We start from the raw sequence: 9,595 nt of genomic DNA, 5'->3' as shown, positions 1-9,595 counted from the left end.
TGACCCGTCAGAAATTTCCTGACGTGTCAAAATCGACACGTCAGGAAATTTAAAAAATTAATTAAATTTTTTTTTTTTAATTTTTTCTGGATTTTTTTTTTAATTAAACAATTTATTAATTTAAATTATTTTTTATTTATAATTTATCTGCACCACTTGGTACCACTCAAGTGGTGCAGATCTGCACCACTTGAGAAACGGTGCAGAGAAACGAATTTCTCTGCACCATTTCTCTGCACCGCTCGACCAAGAAAAAAGTTTGGAGAAATTTTTTTCGTTTCTGCACTGTGGGCTCTCTTCTTTTCTCAATTTTTTCTTTCTCTCTTCTTTTCTCTCGCCAGCTCTCACTTTTCTCCATCTTCTTCTTCTTCTTCTGTTCTCTTCTTCTCCTTTTCTTTTTCTTCTGCTTCGATCTCTTCTCCCTTTCTTTTTCTTCTGTTTCTTCCATCTGCCGTGGAGAGAGGAGAGAGAGAGTGTGTAGGGAAAATGAATGAGGAGGGAAGAATAAAAATAGGAGAAAAGTTGGAGGGAAAATAAGAAGAGAGAAAAATTTCAAAAAAAAGGCGGACTTTTTTTATTTTTTATTTTTTTTCTGACGCTCCAAATTTGGTGCGTCAGAAAATTTTGACGCACCATACTAGTGCATCAGAAATTTGTGACGCGCCAGTGTGGCGCGTCAGAAAATGCTGACGTGGCAAAAATAATGTACTGTTTGCCACGTCAGAAAATACCAATTTTTTTGTAGTGTAAGCTTGTGGGTTTAGAGTTAGACTCAATTATCTTAATTAATTACTTACATTTGTGACATTTTTTTAATATGGGACTAAAACCTTTTACACTCACATGCATGTGTATACTCAACCATTTCCCATGTGTTTCAATCAATTTGTGTTGTTTCTTTTTCCCCTTTTGGTTTTTTGATCTTTATGTCTCATGTCTTTAGCTCTGGTAAACATAAAAATTTCCTGGATGTTATCTAAAATAATATATTAATATAAAATTAACTAAAAATTAATGTGCTTTTTGTGTGGATGTTATCTAATATAATATATAATATCGTACCAATCACAAATTCCCTACTAAAATATTGCCACTCATTTTTCTTAAATTGTACCAAGTACATATAACACAAGTCAATATTATAAGTATATATTGTTAATTGGACTGTAGTTAGAGGGGTTTAACTACTTATAATTATGTATTTTAAAAATTTAGATATATATCATAGATTAAATGGTTGAGCTTCAGCTTTCAAGATAAAATTGAAATCTGAGGAAGAAAGACAATTCTAAGATTATATATATATATATATGAGGTTGTGATAGTGAAAGCAGTGAGGAATTTTCATGCACATATATATCCACTTTCTAGACACGCCATGAATAAATCCAAGAAAGTTAGATATTGAAAAATAAAGGAGAAGTAAACATTTTCTTTAAATCTCAAAAAAAAAAAAAAAAAAAAAGGTTTGGAACTTTATCTCAATGCATCCAAACTTCCAAGTCTTCTGCATAATAATTGCCTGTACGTTGAATTCCACACGGACCTAACTAAAATAGAAGAAAGTTGAATTTCTATACCTTTCTTTGATGGATGTCATTTTATTGCGTCATTGAAAGGTCAATCGATCTGACAAAATACACCATTTAACAAATTTTTTATTCAATATTAAATTTAATTATTGTGAGTAATGCTCTCTAAAGAGAGTCCAACAGTCAACGTTATTATTGTTATTTTTTTAATGTTATTTCTTTTTCATACTTTTTCTTTTATCTTTTCACTTAAAGTAAAAATTTAATGCAAAGAGTTCAAAACTTAGTTTCATAATAAAATAAATCTTTTAGTAGATAAATATTTAAAGCGTATGATGTTTAATGATTTTAAAAAGTGATTAGCTAAATCAACTAAAGTAAATTTTTAGAGTTAAATTTTAAAATAAATTTAAATAGTTCATTGTGAATGCTCTATATTAAGCAAACTAGTCAAATAATAATATCAACCATATTTGGTTAATATTCATCATTTTTCTCTTCCAACTAACTAGTTAAAATAATTTTTGTATTACTGTAAATAGTCACTTCTGGAGACTTTACTATTAGAAAATTAAAAATTAATATTTAAATAATATTTAAATAAAATTAAAAATTAGAAACTAAAATTAATTTTTCTTTTTCTCTATTAGAAAACAAGTCCAATTCATAACTCACCTTTGTCAACTCAAATAACTGGAGACTTTACTATTTCTAAAGGACGAAGCACGTGCTAGCTAGGTGATCATAAGCCAATACAATACATTGTTGAGAATTTTCTCATCAAAATGTTTAATAGTTCAATTCTGGCAGCTAGCTAGTATGATATGTATGATATGTCACAACAGTTACATTCACTGTACGTATTTGAATATGGTGCATCTTTGAATATAGGATAAGAGACTTTATCATCTGCCTTAAGAATCTTCAAAGTAATTGGGCGTGTACTAGTTAGGACGAGAGTTTAATTTTCGAAATGCGAATACTTAATTTTATTAGCATTAGTCGCGTAGGATTATACTGTTATGTTAGGTTATGACTCGGACTTGAAAAAACGCTTGCGGTTTTCACCGTCTAAGCACTCAATGAGTCGATGCATCTATGGTCACACCTAGATCAAATAAATATGCACGGTCTCCCTTACTTGCTTTTTTAAATTAAAAAACAAGAGCAGAAAGAAGAAAGAAAGAAGAAGATGGTGATGATGGTGATGAGAATGAGAGACTTTGTTTACGGTTGTTATGTCTCTCTACCCAAAGCTAGTCGTCATAGCTAGTTTAATTAGTTAAAGTCAATATCAAAGTCCAATTGCATTATTCATCCTCAACTTCCAAAAGTCTCACACCTTCACATTATGCTTCTGAATAGAATATGAAGGTGTGGTCAATAACATTAATTAAACCAATATTAAAATCACACCCAACCTGTGGAACTTTTCAACGCATGCACTCAATGAAAATTGTGCTCAAATCCACGACCAGTTCAATGCATTTTGCAGACTTGCTGTCGTGATTATTGGTTCAACTTTTGTTAAAAGGGAAGACTTTAGAGATTTCCTGTAAATCCTTTATGAAATTGGATAATCAAGGCATGTTGTAGATTTGGTGTTTCATGGTCAAGGCACACATCTCTTTCATTCCAGAATGGCAAAAAAACAGAAAGGGAAGGGCATATTGACACGGTATTGAAGGCATGCATATAGAGTGGAAGATTTCTTATAATAATAATGGCCTAATTAGACATGCCAAAAGGAAGACGTTTTTGGACCACCTCGTGACTTGTCTCCTAGTGATGCAGATGGGATGGCGATACTCGTCCCTGGAAGTGTGATCAACCGCACACGTGCCTGAAGCTGCGATGCTCATCACTGGAAGTGCAATCGAGCGCCCGTGTGTTTGCAATCGAGCGCACACGGGGACAATTATGTTATTTTTCGTCTTTTATCAACTAAACCGACTTTATTTCATTGTTTTACTAGGATTAGAGTTTTGTTAGTCTTTATTTCGTTATTTTATTAGGTTTAGGGTTTTGAGGGTATTTATGTCATATTTTATTAGGTTTTGGGTTTAGGGCTATAAATATATGCTTATAGCCTCCAAGAAAAGCAGTTGTTGTTTATTATTGATTTTGTTGAATAAGAATTACTCATAGGTGAGTTTTCGTCATATTTTTCCTTGAAATCATAGATAGACTCTATATTTTGAGAATAATTCTTAGGTCATTGATAGACTCAAGATCTAGAATTATTTATCCCGTTCTTTATTGTTGTTCTTCGCTGCAACCATCAAGTCACGCTGTATCAGTTGGTGTCAGAGCTCAGTTACTTTTCATGAATGGGGAGGAGTAACCGTTGTGCAGACATGAACGACGTGGATATGCGCACGGAGGCAGCACGTAAGGAGCAACCAGATATTCATTTACGGCACATGAGTGGTGGGCCGAACAATTGTCATCGCCAACCAATACCGCGATTCATGAAGGCGAAAGGCAAATTTATTGCTGAACATTGGCAATACATGGAGGATCGATTCAGGGATATGAGGGATCAAATTGAAGACCTCACTACCCAATTATCCAACTTGTGTGATCAACATGGGAATGGATCTAGAAACCCATTTGCAAAGTGCCGAACGCACGGAGGTCAGCACCTTGCGCAAGCTCATGCCAATCAGTGGGTGTGTAGATTCGAACTCAATATTCCGAAATTCGACGGGGATTTAGAACCCGACGAATTTTTGGATTGAGTGTTGGCTGTTGAAGAGGTTTTTGAATTCAACGGGGTACCCGATGAACAATGAGTCTCTTTGGTGGTACACACATTCCGGAGAAGAGTTGGTGAGTGGTGGCAACAACTGAAGAAAACTAGGATGCGGCAAGGCAAATTGAAGATCAATAGTTGGGAGAAACTATTGAAATATATGTAAGTCGCTTTCTTACCCCATAGTTATACCATGAGCCAGAAGTCACAAAATTGGAGACAGGGGTCTATGGCTGTGACAAAGAAAATAGAAAATTCGTACAAAAAAGAGGTATGTAGAGAAACATAGAGTGAGGCGAAGACTCCATGACAAGCCAATTGGACCCCTACTTGCCAACCACAAATCCATAAGCCGAATCCATAATCTGTGGAGGAGGAAAAAGAATATGTGGATAGAGAGTTTCAGGAATCCGAATTCATTCATGAAGAGTTCTGACATGAAGATGTTGAGGATCCTTCGAAAGGATTTGTGGATTGGGATTCCCCACCAACCTATGATGATGTGCCCGAAGTAGATGATTCATGGGAAGATGAAAAACTCCCGAAAGAGCACAAAGAAGATGGGTTTTATCCCATGTTTGACGGCCTCTACCCTAAAGAAAATGACCAATTGGATGGGGAAGAATACGAAGAAGATGGGTTTTTTCCCATCTTTGCTGGACTCTACCCCGAAGATGATCAATTAGAAGAGGACGAGCCCACGGATGACATCGCCAACTATGAAGAGGGTGGTGAAGACGTTTCTGGTGAAGTGTCTAATTTTAATGGTGAAGAGGTTGATTATGTGATTTCCTTGGTGTTGAAGATATTTTAAATTCTTCTAATGAAGATTATGGTGAGTTTTATGTGGATGAGAAAAATTATATGTTCACGAGCGAGACAATAGTTGACCCATTCTTAGGTATTTTCGTGACACATGAAAATGAGAAGGAAAGAGAGAAGAGCGGCAAATTTGAAGTATTGCCAAGTGGTGTGTGGGGCTTTCATATCAACCATCAAGGTATTCCGATGATGAGAAACGTCACGATTATTTTGGGGTGTAGCCTTGTCTTGATCTTGAGGAACGGCGAGTGGAATGAGTTGACTGGGCATCCGAAAGACTATGGAAAGAACCGGCCGAATTCGAGGACAAATTCTCGCAAACCAAGGGAGAATGATGCAGATAGGATGACGATACTCATCCCTAGAAGTGCGATCGAGCGCCCGCGTGCCTGCGATCAAGCACACACGTGCCTGATGCTGCGATGCTCGTCCTTGGAAGTGCGATCGAGCGCCCATGTGTCTGCCTCGAGCACACGCGGGGACAATTATGTTATTTTTTGTCTTTTATTAACTAAACCGACTTTATTTCATTGTTTTACTAGGATTAGGGTTTTAAGAGTCTTTATTTCGTTATTTTATTAGGTTTAGGGTTTTGGGGGTATTTATGTCATATTTTATTTGGTTTAGGGTTATAAATATATGCTTATAGCCTCCAAGAAAAAACAGTTGTTGTTTATTATTGATTTTGTTGAATAAGAATTACTTATAGGTGAGTTTTCTTCATATTTTTCCTTCAAATCATAGATAGACTCTATATTTTGAGAAGAATTCTTAAGTCATTGATAGACTCAAGATCTAGAATTATTTATCATGTTCTTTATTGTTGTTCTTTGCTGCATCACCTAGCCTCTTTCCAAGGGAGTGTGCTAAAGTGCCTTGGATGTTTGTTAATTTATCAACACATGCAGTTACAATAATTAGAAAACTAGGATCTTACCAATTGCATATGTTTGTTCTTGTAACACCCTCAAAACTGAAAACTTTGGTATTAATATACTTCAAAGTCTTGAAACTTTACAATACAAAACATCCAATATATATACACAACTTGACCTAATACAACTACACAACGGATTGTATAAAATATGTTTCCTTGTTGTGCACATTATGGACAGCTAAACTCTATGTCCTTCTTATAGTAGATTTGGTTGATAGTTGTATTTGTAGGAAAGAAGGCTTGAGATGTTGGCAAGAGATATTTTGAGTCTTTCCATATTGAATTGGTAATGCAGCAGACTTTCCACATTGAATTGGTAATGCAGCACCGTCACTGATATTGATTGTCTACATGTGTGCGCTTGAGCGTACTAAGTCTGCGCTCAATCCTTTTTGGGCCTGCTTAGTTGAGCTCTGGTGCACTAGGTCTACACTCGAGCCCTTATGGGTCGGATAACACCCCTCCCCCCCCAGGATGAGGAAAGACCTTTGGTGAAGACGTCTACCACCTGATCGTTGGTAGTGATAAATTTGATGAGAATGTCATGATTGAGTACCTTCTCACAGACAAAGTGATAGTCCACCTCGATGTGCTTAGTGCGCGCATGAAACACTAAGTTGGAGGCCAAAGCCAATGCACTTATGTTATCACACCAAAGCACTGGGGGAGTTGGAAACAAGACTTTAACTTCCTTGAAGAGCATACGCAGCCAAAACAATTCTGCAGTGGTTAGGGAGAGAGACCTATACTCTGCCTCTGTGCGTGAACGAGAAACTACTGCTTGCTTCTTAGCACTCCAAAAAATAAACAGTCTCCTAGGAAAACAGCAAAGCCTGAGGTGGACCTGCGATCGTCAAGGCACCCTGCCCAATCAAAATCACAGAAGGCATTGAGTTGAAGATTACTCTTGGTGTAGTGAAGACCATGATTTTGGGATCCATTGAGGTATCTGAGGACTCTCTTGGATGCAATCCAGTGTGTCAAAATCAATTGACTAATAAAAGGACATCCATCCTAAGTAAAAGCTGTCACTGTCTATCACCCCCCAAAAAAAAAAACACAAAAAACCAGCTGTCCCTGTCCATGAAGAGTAGGCATAAGGATTCAACTTCAATTGTTTGTGATGCCTCTGACTAGCTCTGAGATCCTATAAAACAGATCGAGTCATTTCCTCCCAAAATTTCTATTTTTAGCTACCAAATTCAGTAAAATCAGAGGGAGGGAGGGAGCCAAAATTGAAGGGATCAAATTCAAGGGCTTTGATTTATGTCGGGAGCATAGATTTGGGTACGTCTCTTCTCCTTGCAATAGTTTTCTGGCTCTATGTGTGTTTTTCCCAGAAGTTCTATGTTTGTTTCTGCTAAAATTTGTTTTTTTTTTTTTTTTTTGCCTTCACTTTGACTCATTTCTTTTATTCTTATTCTCACCCTTGTTCTTCATCTGAATTCATATTCTTTCGTCGTATGTCAAACAAGATGTTTGTATCACTTTGTCTGAATAGAATCTGTCATATCCACTTTTGTGGGAAATGTTTTGATGCTCTTATGTTGTTTTTCATAATAGTTTTTTTTTGCACTTATTTCCTTTATTCCATGTTAAAGGTTTATCTAGCTTTCTTTTTAGTCCCCTGCTTCACCGATATGCGGGCCGGGCTTTGTCTTATTTTCTGTTAAATTTGTGTAGAATTTAATGTTTCATCATATAAGTGTAGAAAAAATGTCATAGTTCTCTTAGGTATACTGCATTTATTCCAAAAGAGGTCAAACCAATCAAACCAATACCTATATATATTCATGGCAAAATTTGGTAATGACTTTAATTTGCAATCCCAATTGTTTGACAAGTTTAGAAGGGACCTGGGTTTACAGAGACAACATATTTCCTCATTTTTTTTTTAATAGAATTTGATCTAATTATATCTCCAAATAGTTTTAACAAGTCTAATTTGCGTTTAGGCATTGAAAAATTCATTTTGTAATGTCTTCTTAACTATAAGAGGTCTATGTAATGGTATAATTGGTTCTCTGTATCTTATTGATTTGAACGATATACCTTGCTTTATACACAATTCAGATTACAAGTTTGATTCTAACTCAGTCAGGATTACATAACTAGGATTATTTATACACAAGTCAGTCTCAAATTGACTAACAGTAGATGTTTTTATTTTATTCTAGGTTGCTTTTGTTCATGATTAGTGTATATCAGTGCAAGCAACCTTGTTGATTTATTTGGATGTGTTGTCAATTACGTACATTTGTAGTTGTTGCTGTTTGATACTTGAAAATTGAAGCTCGGGTTGAATTATTTTGGAATTTGATTCATCTAGCAAGGCTCTTTTGATTTTAGGGATGGATTCAAGAATTCACCAAGAGGCCTTCATCTATCTTTTTAATGAAAATAACCTTTTTATAGAATCTACAAATGAAATGTTTGAATACCAAGAGCCTCCACCCCAAGTTGAGGTTGAACCCATTGTGAATTACAACGGGGTGTCATCTTCGACAGAGACGAAGCCAATATGCAAGTCTCATTGCCGATTAAAGTTATCTTGGATGTGGTGTAAGGAAATGAGCGAAAACACATGACATATTAGAAAAGAGTTTATGAGTACTTTCACGAGCACGAGACCTTGAATCTAACCGTAATCAAACATCTCTAATGAATCGGAAGTCAATGATTCAACTTGCGGTAAATAAGTTTTGTGGTTACTTAGCCCAAGTTGAATCAAGATGACATGAACCATAACAGTTTGATTGTCTGACCAAGACAATGTATGTTCTAATTCTGGTTTTCCATCAATTTGTTTAGACTATGTCCTATTTATTCAAAAGATTCTAGTTATGTTGTATTTGTTAATCTTTCAGATTAGCCAAGCAGATCGAACTCATGTATTAAGAATTCTAAAAAACAACATTTCGCTTTGACAATGTTGACATGTGTTGAGGTTTCATCCAAAATGGGTGGCTCATATGAAAATTGCAAACTGAAGAAAAACTCAGTTGTGACATCTTGTACTAATACTCTAGATTCAATAAATCTCGGGGAAGACAAGGCCTCGCACGGAGCTTGTGACCTATTTCAGAAAGCCGAAAAAGACAGATGAAAGAGAAAAGAAAAAAGGAATCTGAATGTTGTTCTGATACTAAATTAGATGAAGGAAAACAAGAAGAAGAAAATAAATTTTTTGAGGAAGCACCTAATCAAGACACAGATTTTCATCATAAGCAAGAGGGACTAGCTTGTGCGCCTTAAGGAAGAAACGCTTTAGTTCGAACACGCGAGAGAGGAAGAAAGACTTATGATGATGGATACAAATGGCATGTCTCAAATGCAACAAGAATATTATCATCAACACAAATTGGCAATTGTTTGAAGGTCAGAATTATGGCAATAATATTATTGATTAGCATTTTACACTTTGTTGTTAGCTTTTTGCCTTTTCTGCTTTGCATATGTTCAAAATGGTAAAGAATTACCAAAAATAGGTTGTTTGTTTATTAGCTTTGCACTATCTGAACTTTTTGGACCAGTTTGAAATATATCTCG

This window comes from Corylus avellana, chromosome ca4 (genome assembly GCF_901000735.1).
Source record: "Corylus avellana chromosome ca4, CavTom2PMs-1.0".
Classification (NCBI taxonomy): Eukaryota; Viridiplantae; Streptophyta; class Magnoliopsida; order Fagales; family Betulaceae; genus Corylus; species Corylus avellana.
The sequence above is the reverse complement of the archived record's forward strand: the minus strand, read 5'-3'. Positions refer to the sequence as shown.